Source organism: Lissotriton helveticus, chromosome 3_2 (assembly GCF_964261635.1).
Source record: "Lissotriton helveticus chromosome 3_2, aLisHel1.1, whole genome shotgun sequence".
Lineage (NCBI taxonomy): Eukaryota > Metazoa > Chordata > Amphibia > Caudata > Salamandridae > Lissotriton > Lissotriton helveticus.
In genome coordinates, this window is record NC_136062.1 from 173,392,131 (window position 1) to 173,406,660 (window position 14,530).

General features: G+C 43.3%; 1 protein-coding gene across 9 annotated transcripts in view; it reads left to right on the forward strand.

The window, feature by feature from the left end:
* Positions 1-14,530, forward strand: part of LOC144826538 (uncharacterized) — a 1,868,758-nt gene that overhangs the window by 18,189 nt on the left and 1,836,039 nt on the right. For all 9 annotated transcript variants that reach the window (XR_013609839.1, XR_013609844.1, XR_013609840.1 and 6 more), the window contains exon 2: positions 5,153-5,236. The gene's annotated coding sequence lies outside the window, so the exon portion shown is untranslated. The remainder of the gene's footprint in view (positions 1-5,152; positions 5,237-14,530) is intronic.

Here is a 14,530-nt window from a genome sequence, read left to right on the forward strand (position 1 = left end):
TTCTTTCATGGAGTCATTTCCGTTTTTGCAATGGCTTGTGGGATTTGTGGTTGCGCTTTTTTCCGTTTATTTTTTGTCACAGTTCGATTTCTTTTACATGGTTTTCCTTGTTGCTTCTTGTCTCTCCACTGTTCTATCCATGATGTCTTTACGTTTTGAGACCTCTGTTCGAAACTGTGATGCAAAAGGAAACAGTTTATAATTGAAACCCTCCAGTGGGTAGAGCGTTGTGCTGCTGATTTTTACAGCGCAATTAGCACTGTGTATATGTCGCAGTCCTTTTGTTTCCCCATCCGATTGTTTTTCAGTTTGTTTTCCGTTTCGTTCGTGTGTCCGTCCGTGGTGTTATTTTTCCCCTGTTGATTTGGAATTTACAGACACTTGGCTCGGATCCTTGATTCAAAAGGCTGGCGCTTTCCACATTAGGCAGAACGTTTTCACGGGTCAGTTCACGTTTGGAACTGACTCACAAACCAATACCGAGGTCCAGTCCTCGGCGGCACCAATCCCCCTATATTCGGTTGCACCGAGTCACACAGCAAGGTTCTAGGCGGGAGACATGAGGCGCTCTTGTGGTGGTGTGGAACCTTCGGCAGAACCGCGCCGATACTTATTCAAACAATGTTTAAGTCCCTGAGGAAAAAAACCAATGGTCACACCTGAAAACTTGATTTCTGCTCCTTTAATGGTGAAAAAACAGCGGCTTGTGGCATAATCCTGACATGTTTCGTTCCAACATGGAACTTCCTCAAAGGTAAGCCTGGCTCTGAGCACAACCAACATCCGGTTTTTAAAGTCATTTCATTTGCCCCAATGGCATTCTTTCATGGAGTCATTTCCGTTTTTGCAATGGCTTGTGGGATTTGTGGTTGCGCTTTTTTCCGTTTATTTTGTGTCACAGTTCGATTTCTTTTACATGGTTTTCCTTGTTGCTTCTTGTCTCTCCACTGTTCTATCCATGATGTCTTTACGTTTTGAGACCTCTGTTCGAAACTGTGATGCAAAAGGAAACAGTTTATAATTGAAACCCTCCAGTGGGTAGAGCGTTGTGCTGCTGATTTTTACAGCGCAATTAGCACTGTGTATATGTCGCAGTCCTTTTGTTTCCCCATCCAATTGTTTTTCAGTTTGTTTTCCGTTTCGTTCGTGTGTCCGTCCGTGGTGTTATTTTTCCCCTGTTGATTTGGAATTTACAGACACTTGGCTCGGATCCTTGATTCAAAAGGCTGGCGCTTTCCACATTAGGCAGAACGTTTTCACGGGTCAGTTCACGTTTGGAACTGACTCACAAACCAATACCGAGGTCCAGTCCTCGGCGGCACCAATCCCCCTATATTCGGTTGCACCGAGTCACACAGCAAGGTTCTAGGCGGGAGACATGAGGCGCTCTTGTGGTGGTGTGGAACCTTCGGCAGAACCGCGCCGATACTTATTCAAACAATGTTTAAGTCCCTGAGGAAAAAAACCAATGGTCACACCTGAAAACTTGATTTCTGCTCCTTTAATGGTGAAAAAACAGCGGCTTGTGGCATAATCCTGACATGTTTCGTTCCAACATGGAACTTCCTCAAAGGTAAGCCTGGCTCTGAGCACAACCAACATCCGGTTTTTAAAGTCATTTCATTGTATATATATATATTACCTACTGGCGATAGCCAGTAGGTATATATAGTTAGGATTGTTTTCCATAGGGAAATTGCAACATTCTATTGGGAATAACTTTGGCGCCGGTTGAGGAATCTTCCTGAAATTTTCCTTAACTTTGCCTCGCGGCGCTACGCTCCTTCCCTATAAGTTTGGGGGGGGATTCGTCAAGCGGGGGCTGATATAAAAGGGAGGTCCCAAAATGTGTTTTCCCCATGTTAATTTCCATAGGGCGGTTGGACTCACTTTTAGCCCGAACGGCTGAATGGTTTTCCACCAAACTTGGCAAAATTGTAGGGACTGGTAGCCCGATGTGCCTTTGCTATATCTCAAGATATGTGCTCCAGTGGTTTTTACGAAAATTAACTTTGAAAAAATATATATTGGGTTACATTGGGCTATATATATGTTAGAGCCCAAATGTAGCCCAATGTAGCCCAAAGATGGCCACCAGAGACAAAAAAAACAAATGTAGCCCAAATATCAGCCAGATGTAGCCCAACTATAGCCCAATGACAGAATGTCCCAGAGTGTTCTAAAGAACAACTAGAGCGCTAACAGTCTTACTTATGACAAAAGTATGGCACACCTGAAGTCATCTTGATTGGAATAAAGTGTTAACACTTAAAACATTTAATTTGCAAAGGAACAAAATGAGGGGGTTCATTTTGCCATAGAAATTATGATTAGTGCTGAAGAAAGAAAAATTAGGGCACATTTTGAGTGACTTCTCAAATCCTCTTATATTTCATTAAAAAAATTCTGATATGCAGTCTTCCAAGATGGCCACCAGAGACAAAAGAGCCCAAATGTAACCCAAATATCAGACAGATGTAGCCCAACTATAGCCCAATGACAGAATGTCCCAGAGTGTTCTAAAGAACAACTAGAACGCTAACAGTCTTACTTATGACAAAAGTATGGCACACCTGAAGTCATCTTGATTGGAATAAAGTGGTAACACTTAATGGTAAACATCACTTACAACAAAACTTTTACAACGCACTACCATTACAGCGCGGTCATTACAACGCAAACTATTACAACGCATTGCGCTGGGGGGCGCTCTAGGATAGGGAATAGGTTAATTTACTATCCAATAACCTTCCCTAGTGTCCACGGGGACTGGAGTTGGAATAGTAAATTAAACTATTCACTATCCAACACCCAAAAGCGCTATGCGTTGTAATGGTATGCGATGTTAAAACCGCGTTGTAAAGGCAGGCGTTGTAATAGCCTGCTTTGTAACGTCATACATCCCACTTAATACATTTAATTTGAAAAGGAACAAAATGAGGGGTTTCATTTTGCCATAGAAATTTTATGTATATATATATTCACTGAAAAAACCATAGGTTACACACCAGTTATAGTTAGGAATTAGCATTTAAAAAACCTTTGAAATTCACTGAAAAAACCATAGGTTTCAGGCCTTATATAGTTAGGAATTAGCATTTAAAAAAACCTTCGAAATTCACTGAAAAAACCATAGGTTTCAGGAGTTATATAGTTAGGAATTAGTTTTTAAAAAACCTTTGAAATTCATTCAAAAAACTATAAGTTTTAGTGGTGTTATAGTTAGCTGGACATTTTACACATACAAAACCAATGAAATTGCTCCTATATAGTTAGTTGTACTAACTATATTCCGCGCACCCGCAATCCACTGCTGAAGATGTCACATATTAGATCATTCATGACATGGTCAGTGACATCACTGATGACATCTCAAATGACATCACTGATGATATCACTGATGACATCATCCACGTGACAATCACATACACCTTTTCATACACTATTACAATTTTTCATCACTGTTTGTAAAATACAGAGTATAATATTTAAATCCATTGTCATAGCAATGCAAGTATCTAAAAATCCACTCAGTGATTCATAGATGTAAACACACATCTAATCACTTACCTATGGATTCACTCATACATGCTGTCAATGAACAATAGAACACTATCAAAAATACTTATACATCTATATCGACATTAAACAACAGCACGCATCCTATTCACATATGAAGTCATCCTACTCACTTATGCAAACAATGCATCATACTTACATATTTACTTAGCAAAACACTTATACAAACACCACTTCTTCTATTCATTTAGATAGTAAGTCATACTTAGTGAATTATAAAATCATTATTACAAGTATACAGTTATCCATACAGTCACTCACACAATCATTGTGTCTTATGTATACTTATTGATATACAACAACTGACACATACACTGCCTTTTATTTTTCTAGTTTGTTGGACCTGTACCTTTGAGAAATATATTTGCTCATCACCACACCCATAAAGAGATTCCCTCACCCAAACTGTTAGAACATGTAGTTTTAACTTCATATATCTACTGAATCAACTATTCACACATCTTTGGACAGTCACACACCCCCCACCGAACCACACACACTTTCACACTCCCATACAAATACTCAGTTAACTAATCAATAACTAATATAGACTTTCACATAGCTAGTAACCAACTGTAGAATCAGTTTACACAACAACTGACAAAGTGATACAGATATTCACACAGTTTAGTCACTATCCACTATATTTAGTGAGACATTATAAATTGGTCAAGTAAACAGTCAATTACACTGCTACTAAATCCTCCATCCAAATATTTATTTATATATATCCACTCATTCTTCAATGTAAATTGCTATGTATATAATGCATATTTAAATAACGAAGCAAACCACATTTACTGGATGATGTCATCAGTGATGTCATCAGTGATGTCATTTGAGATGTCATCAGTGATGTCACTGACCATGTCATGAATGATCTAATATGTGACATCATCAGCAGTGGATTGCGGGTGCGCGAAATATAGTTAGTACAACTAACTATATAGGAGCAATTTCATTGGTTTTGTATGAGTAAAATGTCCAGCTAACTATAAAACCACTAAAACTTATAGTTTTTTGAGTGAATTTCAAAGGTTTTTTAAAAACTAATTCCTAACTATATAACTCCTGAAACCTATGGTTTTTTAAGTGAATATATATATATATATATATATATTTATATTCATCCAAAGTTTGACCTGCAAATGAGCCCACACTCCATTCAGGTAAGTTGGAACTCCAACATTTATTCAAGAGTAAAGCTGGCATTTTAGTCTGAGGCTTTTCTCCAGTTCACTGCTTTTCTCTTGCCTGACGCGTTTCAGAGAACATTTCTCCCTTTTCAAAGGTATGTGAGATTTCAATATTAAGCGCACCACAGTCACCGCTTCCTGATCTGTTCACTTAATGAGCCTTTGGTATGCTCCAGCCTCCGGTGTGCTATTTTCCCAAAGCATTGCGGTATTTGTAATGTTTTCATAGTTATTACCCTCCAATTGGTTTCTATCTTAAGCATGAGTTTTAAACAGGGAAACACAGACTGAAAGTCCTGCTTTCACTTTGCTTTTTAATACCTGCTTGTCATTTATTTCCTGGCATAATTCCAAGACACAATCCCTTTCTTTTTTAGGGTGGTGCGTCGACTCCACGGCTGGACCTGCCGTGTATAAATCATCCAAAGTTTGTCCTGCAAATGAACCCGCACTCCGTACAGGTAAGTTGGAATGGCAACATTTATTCAGAGTAAAGCAAGCGATTTAGTTCGAGGCTGGACCTGGCCTGGCAGTTCGGGCTGGACTGTTCCCATGGGGCACAGGGTCAAGACTGATTTGCATATGGCTGGGTCCAAACTAAAATGGCATGGTGAGCAAAAAAACGATGGATTTAGGCCCAGCTCTCTGTACTGGGGTGAATGTATGACATTGTTCTGCATTCTGTCCATCAATTGTTCTTTTTGCATTTGTCACCCCGAGTGAGACGGGTATGCTCAGACATGGGACCGTGCTCTCCAAGCCACTGGAATCAATCTATCATGGCTGATGAGGGCTGAAAGCCCGAAACCGGTCCTAGGATGCTTGTTTCCAGTCCAGGAAGGACTGTTGCCATGGGGCACAGGATCAAGACTAATTTGCATATTTCTGGGTCCAAACTGGAATGGCATGGTGAGCAAAAAAACGATGGATTTAGGCCCAGATCTCTGTACTGGGGTGAATGTATGACATTGTTCTGCATTCTGTCCATCAATCGTTCTTTTTGCATGTGTCACCCTGAGTGGGACAGGTATGCTCAGACGTGGATCCCGTGCTCTCCATGCCACTGGAATCAAGCTATCCTGGCTGATGAGGGCTGAAAGCCCGAAACCGGTCCTAGGATGCTTGTTTCCAGTCCAGGGAGGACTGTTCCCATGGGGCACAGGATCAAGACTAATTTGCATATGGCTGGGTCCAAACTGGAATGGCATGGTGAGCTGAGCAAAAAAATGATGGATATAGGCCCATATCTCTGTACTGGGGTGAATGTATGACATTGTTCTGCATTCTGTCCATCAATTTTTCTTTTTGCAAGAAGACAACCCTCCATTTGAGGATGTAAATAAATCTGATTTATTGGGCACAAAAAAGACACTTTTTGACCTCTCATGGGGTCTGAGTCACATGACCATACATAGAGTTTCCGACCATTACGTAGTCATAGCGTCCTACGCAAGGTAGGCAAAACATAAAGAAAATACTTTTTTTTGGCATGGTTACTAAAGTCACCAATTCTCCTAGCATCAGTGTATATTAAACATAATTCAACAGTGCAAATAAATAATAAACAAAACAGCAGTTTTTTTTGCTAGAGATGTATTGAGCGTTTTCCAATCATAATCTTGACTTGGGTTACACCACCGTTAGTGCCAGTAATGGTCATTTCAAATGCCCCTGCTCTACAAAACATACATCTTTTGAATAATTTAGTGATGGGTCAAGTACCCATGACTAATATTATTTTCTCTGATTGGTGGGACTCCTTTTTCAAAATCTCTGACTCTGACTCTTTGTGTCATTATCAGGTATAGTACCCGTATTGATATTTGTGAAGCAAAACTCATGAGTGAATACTTTTTATCTGGTAATACATGCTGTATATGGTTTTAGAAACACAATTTTCACTGGGTATTGTTAAATTCATGCAAAATATTTAGCAGATTTAGTACCCATAAACATATTTCTGGCTCAAATATATAAAATACATTCACAACGAATTGCATTTTATTCTCATAATCAAATCTTATCATGATTATATATCAAGATGTTATAAGTGTGACCTTCAAAGTCATATCTTGTATATATAGGCACCTAGCATTGTCTTAGTGGGAAAACAAAAATCCGAGTAAAAACCAATCTTCAGTACTGAACAGAGGTGTACCTTCACTTTTAGTAATAATACTTAACTTATCATCATAATGCCCCTAACTCTAGTGGTTTCCTCTGTGAGGGAGAGGCTGCTGTTTCACAGAACAAAACCAGATCCCCGTGCTCTTAACTTCCTAAAAGTGGCTACTCTTCATTCGCTTCTGCTTCCTTAGGGCTGATCTTTCAAAGAATGTATTAGCCATGAGTAACATACGAAAAGGCTTTCCATTAATTTTATCGCGATGGCACAAACACCAGTTCTGATATCCACTAGAGTACGTGTGGTTCAAATTACGCTCAATTCTCACCCTTGTTTAAAAAATTACGCTCAATTCTCACCCTTGTTTAAAAAAGTCATCAATCGTAACATTGCTCTACTAATCATGGGGAAAAAAGTGCAAGGGAAGATTAAAACCGTTCAAAACAGAACAAAACTCCGGAAACTCCATTTTAGGAGAAGGGTTCTTGGAGGTTGTCAGCAAGTCATAAGTACACATGCAGTTCTTCACATTCTTCAGCCCTGAAGGAAAGATACTGCCTGCTTGCAATATCGCTCTGGATTCTAGTCTGCGTAGTGCTTGGGTGCGATTCCCACCCCTCGGATTCCTAGGAACTGTGTCTAAACCAAAGAATATATATATTTGTAATGAACATTGTACTTTGTGGTAGGAAAGAAAATGTTGGCATCACTTTCCACAAATCAGACAATTTCTTTATCTGATGGCCTCTCAAGTTGCGGCTTAAGTCAGAGCGGGGGAGTTTGCCGTCCTGGCTGACCACTATTTAGTTTATTCCGATGCCTGTAGATCGCGCTTTACGCCATGCCACAGGATGTTGCTTTTCCTGACAACGGACCTCTGTTAATTGGAATTCTCCCCCTCTTTACGCCAGATTCTTTGCTGTCCACTCCAAGCCTCTTACCGGAGATTCGTCTAGGAACTCAACCATTTGGACCACCTCAGTCCTCCCCTGGACAACCTCGCAGGTGTCCTGCATCCCCTAGCACACCATTTCTGGGTGCTATCCTTGCTTGCTCCTCTGGAATTACCCTCCTACTGTCAAGCAGCATTTACAATTCTGTAACTTGGTCCTGAAGATTACCTGAACTTCCAACAGGTCAAAAAATCGTCGACCCCCCAGCGCAATTCCTTGGCGCATGCTCTGCGATTCATCAAATAATTTACATTCTCCAAATCTTTGTCAAAGAATCTGAACCACAACAACCTTTCCTGTATATATTGACACTATATTGATATTATTGTTTCTTTTTGCAATTTTTTTCGCTGTTTCATTTGTCACGAACACACATGCGCACAAGTTTCTATATGTTACACATCTAAACTCCAACTTGAGCCCCGTAAGACACTCAAAGCACAAACAGGCTAATGTCGACGCAGCAGATTTCGGCTCGGAGTCGACGGATCCCAATCTGGATTCGGACTTAAAACAGATCCTGGTGACGATGCAGCACATCCTCTCAGAGATTGATGGGAACATTGATGCCCTCTCTTTTAGGATGGACAGAATGTCAGAAAGATTAGGTAAACATGCGGTGCGACTGGATACTGTGGAAAGTAGAGCATCTGATTCCGAGGACATAGTAACTGTGGAAGCAACTGCTCATACCAGAATGGATAACCTGCTTCATACATTTGGAATTGGAATCTCGCTCTAGGTGTAGCAACATAAGTATTATCGGCATGGCGGAATCAATGAACATCAATAATATGGAACAGTATGTGGAGCACCTCCTTATAATGTTGCTAGGCAAAGACACGTTTTCAGATATCTTTTTTTGTGGAGTGTGTTCATTGCTCACTGGCCCCTAGGTCGGTTCCGGATGCCAACCCTGCCCAATAATTGAGCATCTCCTTTATTACAGACACTGTGATTATACCCAGAGAAAGGAAAGGGAGATAAAGGTTCTGCAATACAAGGGCATGAAGTTGTCCATATTTCCAGACTTTGCACAGGTAGCGCGTCGCAAGTATATTCCAGTTAAGAGGCAGCTTCGTGAATTGCAGCTGGAATACAGCATGCTGTACCTCGCCAAGTTACCGATTCTATCTGAAGGAAAATTTAATTTTTTTCCAGACCCTTCACAAGTTTTCCAGTTCCTTAAGCACAGGGAGGGCGCCGGCTCTCATAGTAGCTCCCCAGGGCCTCACCTGGCTTTGATGCTGATTCTCTAGACAAGGAGCAACAATGAACTTGTCAGTGCTAAGCTTGTTAGATTGTAAACCTGCAGTGTTGGATATCCTGGTGTGCTCCGGTGGGGGCACTGCACGTCTTTACCTGAGGACTAGAGAATTTGGTGAAACTGTTCCTATACTTTACATGGATAAACATCTTGGGTAGTGGCGAATTTAAATGTGGTGAGGCGTAAGCATAATAAATGAATTCTTGTGTGCGAGCATAGTGAGCGAGGCTGATAGTAATGCAGGGGTTATCCCCCCGAAATGTTCTTTTTTAAAGTGGTGCATTTTGGTGCTATTTTCAGTGCTATTTTTGTCATAAATGGTGCAAACTACTCCTGGAGAATTTCCTTAGCACCTCTTCGATCAATCAGTCTTTTCATGCAAGCAGGGGGCTTAATTGCCTATTTTGTGAAGCCTAAGCTTGGTCATAATAATCGTGCCTATTGGTTATTAACACAATGAATGTTTGAAGCCACAAAAATACCGGGCAACGTATTGCCGGTATGCAAGCATTACCTGCACCTGCTTCAGATATGATTTCCCTGCATTGCTCCTGCAGTGAACTGAACTTAATGAAATACTATTGTTTATAAGGCTGTGTCTGTGTTTTGAACCTCATCCTACACTGAGAGATTCAAGTAATTACGGATTTTTAAAAAAATGGGTGGAAATGGAAATGTCACCATATTTTTTCTACGCATTGTGCTGCCGTGGGGTTATTTGTAGGAAGCAACTGCAGGAAGTAAGTGAAGTGCAGGCTGCTGCTTTAAGTTCATTCAATTACTTCTGTCTCCCCACAGATTCAGTTTCAGGTTTGTCATTGAGGGCAAAGGGTTGGATAAATGTTTCAAAGCAGTATTGGGAAAAAAAAACAAGAGAACCCTTACAGTCAGAAGGGACCAAGGGTAGTAATGATTATTAAGAGACAGTGGTCCCTTACAAGGTGAATTAATATAAATAGTCACAATATTACAATCAAGATTGAGTCTATTCGTGTCCGAATGTACGGCCTTAGAAGTTTAATTAAACACAATTAGATCACAACACTACATAAACAAATAGTGAGCAGGACGTGGCAGGGTATTGGGAAATAGCCGATTTCCTTACCGCAGGCGGGTGACTTAAAAGTGATTCATTAAGTAAGAATACAAATTAACAGTAGTCACAATCACAAAAACATCTTATACTCTACATAATTCTTGATTTGTAGTTTAGAGTTAAGATGTAGGTGTCGACGACGGTTCGATCCCCAACAAGGTTATGGGATCATCATCAGGACTGAGCAATAAAGCAAATGCCTGGGAAGTTGCTCTGAGGCAACATGGGACAGTCAGTCCTAAGTACCAGCACAAATGCGTTGGGCCACGGGGTGGCAGTGGTATGGTAGCGGTGAATGACCGGGCCAATGGAAGGCGTGGCGCACCGGGGCAAATGATTGCCAAACGGCAGTCTCCTAGTGCAGGGGGACCGCGTGGGTCCAAAGGGGCCGAACCAGGGGTGTCCGGACTCGGTGTGATAAGGTTTATCCTTGGAATCGGTGGTAGCAGTCAGAGATGGGAAGGTGCTGGTTAGCGAGCCGGTAGATACCATGCTCTTTGGCGAGTTCCAGTGGAGTCCGGACTCAGAGCAACTTCCCAGGCATTTGCTTTATTGCTCAGTCCTGATGATGATCCCATAACCTTGTTGGGGATTTAAATGTCGTTGACACCTATATTTTAACTATACACTACAAATCAAGAATTATGTGGAGTATAAGATGTTTTTGTGATTGTGACTTCTGTTAATTTGTATTCTTACTTAAAGAGTCACTTTTGGGGGGCGTGGCTAGCAGCCGAGAGGAATGGCCGCAGCCTGACGGAGCTTCGGGGATAAGACCAATTCCCCAGTCATCCGTTCATTTATCCGGAATAAATATTGTGCCCAGAGTTGAGATCTCGGAATCGGAGAAGGAGTGGCGAACATCGATCTGGCGCTGAAGATACTGCGCACTGGCAATCGCGAGTTACAGGTGGAGGAGAGAGCGGGCCTAAGTCCAGAACAGAAGCCGGGGCCTCAATTGTGTTGGTAAGCCCGGGAACCCGCACTACGATCGGCGGAGTCTACCGTGGTGGAGAGAGCAGTGTCTACCTCAGCGAGCGACCCGCGAAAGGTAAAGAAACACCCTGCCGCCCCGGTGCAAAGGGCACTGGCCGGCGCAACCCCCGTGACCCCCGCTCATCGGATCGGATTGCAGCAAGAAGGAGGGGCCGCCATTTTAGAACCTACCGAATACGGAGGGATAGACACGGTATCTCGGCAATGGTGAGAGCGCAGCCGGCGGGGAGAAACACCTGAGGAGGCACTTGCCGTCATTGTATGAGTCAGCTGTGAGCGGACTGCAAGCCAAATAGCCTGCGCCTTGACACTGTGGTGGTCACAATCCCACTCAAGGATCGGTGGGGCACAAAAGTGGTCTGCTCAACAGTGACTGCAAGGGATATTTAATACGCCACTAATCTTGCTGAATAGAGATTGAGGCACAGGCAGACAGGGTACAGGGGTGCAAGAGCCCTACTAAGCTGAGGGAAGGTATGCCTGGGATACAATATAAACGGAAGAGTAACCCTGAAGATACCCAGTGCTTCCTTCCTCCCCTCCCCCTCTCGAGGCACCGTGACTGAGACAAAGCAAAGGACTGAGTTATAACACGCATTGAAGAGTGGTGTCGGGTGTGGAACGTCAGTGGATACTTATAGCGGACCCCCGCAGCGCCATTTACAACCTCAGTGAAGTGTGATGATAGTCCCCCCTGAAAAATAGATGAGTGGGAGAGGATCTCGCGCGAACCAGCAGAGTAAACTGGACAAATTTGCCTACACTAACGACTTCCTTCCTCTGACGGAAACAAAAGGCCCAAGGACAAGGAGGCTGACTTAGGCCCTAAGGTAACGTTAGAAGATATCATGGCTGCCCTCCACAGTGTACAAACGACGGTAGGCTCCATATCAACGGATGTCACATTCCGCCGCGCAGACTTTCAGAAAATGTCCGTCAGGGTTGCGGAGGTAGAACAAGTGACGATGGCTCTCTTCAAGGATTCTACGCTCCTGATCAAGAAAGTGACGCGATTGAAGGAGGACAATAGACGTGTGGCGGCAAAACTGGATGACCAAGAAGGGCGCTCCCGTAGCAATAACGTAAGAATCACATGGCTTCCGGAGAAGGAAGGAGGCCCTGCTATGGACCTCTATGTTGAAGACCTCATAAAATCCCACCTGCAACCTAAGGGACTCTCGACCTTCTTTTCAGTAGAGAGGACACATAGGGTGCCGCTCGGCCGCCCGAAACCCGGAGCTCCTCCAAGACCGGTATTGGCTCCTATTTTCAACTACCGGCACATAGACGTAATACTACAAACAGCCCAAGTAGCGCCACATATCCGGGTTCAAAACTCTGTCATATCCTTCTTCCCGGACTATACGGCAGCAGTGACAGCACGCCGCAGAAGTTTCCTGGAGGTCAAGAAGGCGATGAGAGCTTGTGAACTGCCATACTCTATGCTCTTCCCGGCAAAATAGCGTGTTGTAGCAGATGGCAAGACTTGGTTCTTCGAAACGCTGGAGGAGGCACATGACTGGCTAGAAGGGTGGCGTGAGATCGGGAAACCAAACAAAATGCAAAAGGGAAGCCGCCGTCTTGAAAAAACAGGAGATACTGAGGACATTGAGCAGGACGGAGAAGAAAATGGCCAGTCGCAGACGGAACAGGGAGGCGACGCGGACTGATGTGGACTAAAGCCCTCCTTGATAAAAAGACAACAATGAGACTCAAGATAGCTGAGAACTCTGAGACGTGGGGATGATACTGTCCTCCTTGGCCTTCCCGCTCCCAAACGTGCAAGTAACGGTTAAAGGGTTGGGTAATAAGCACTCTGCTGAGTTGGGGTGGTGGGCAGTTTTGAGTCCGCATGGCAGGGAAGCAGGGAGGGGGATGGGGGGGGAAGGGATTATTTCATGAGTGTTTTCATGATAGTTATTGTATGGTTCAAAACACAGTCAGTTATAATGTAACACGTCATACTAGGAAACGTTCTTGCTCTATCCTGACAAATCTTAATGGTATTACTAGACATGTCAGAAACAACACTGAAGAGTACGGCACAGACTGAAGCAACAGCAGTCCCTGATACAGTGGTGCCTACTCTCTCCCTCCTCACATGGAATGTAAGGGGTCTTGGTGATAAGATCAAACGAGGCATAGTTTTACAATGCATTAAAAGAGGTGGCCCAGCAGTGGTGCTGCTGCAAGAGACACATCTTACTGGCACGTCTAGTAGGGCGATGGACAGGTGGGGATACAAAATGGCGGTACACTCGGAATTCACATTGGGATCCAGGGGGGTCGGCATACTTCTGAAGAAACAATTTCCACTAATAGTAAAGGACACCAGGTTTGATAAAATGTGGAGATTTGCCGTTATAATCACACAGTGAGAAGGGCGACCCCTAAACATAGTGTCTGTTTATGTCCCCCGCGCGTTGCATGCGGTGGTAATCCCAGACCTCGGCGAGTTTCTGCTCAGTCTTCCGGAGGGGGAGCTCATTATTGGAAGGGACTTTAACACGACCCTGGATAACACCTTAGACAGGCACCCTGCCAGACCTGATACATCGGGAGGTTCCCGTCTGGGGAGTTTCTTAGAGGCAATGGGCCGATAGATGTGTGGAGGAGACACCACCCCACGGAACGCCAATTTACGTATCATTCAGGGGTACATAACAGCCTAACCAGGATAGATTATTTCTTGGGTTCCTTGGGTAGTCTAAAAAAATGTAGAGGCGATAGAGATTATGCCCGTTGTATTTCGGGTCACTCCCCAATATTACTCAAATACACTCGCTACCAGCAGAAACAACGCCGCATTTACAGATTTGCCCGGGTTACTTACAGATTCCGAAAATAAGAAAGGCGCTCAAAAAGGAACAAATCAGTATTTTCAAGAAAATATGGGATCGGGGCCTCACCAACCACCCTCTGGGAGGCGTTTGAGACTGTTGTCAGGGGACGGGCAATTTGCTCCATATCGGCGTATAAAACGGAGGGGCAGGTAGAACTGCAGAATATAGAGTCTGAATTGCATACCGCAGAAGCACTACACGCCAGGGATCCCACCCCTGACACAGCTACCAACCTCCGACTTGTACAACACCGACAGAAAGAACACCTCACGACATTGACTAGGCGACAGATACAGGCCACAAGACATAAGATATATGAAGTGGGCGATAAGGCAGGAAAGTTATTCGCATGGCTAGATAGGAGAGAAAAAAGTGAAAGGTGGATTGCGCAGCTCTATACAGAGGAAGTGGAGATTGTAACAGACCCACACACGATAGTTGACACATTGGCACGACACTTCCGACTCGTTTACTC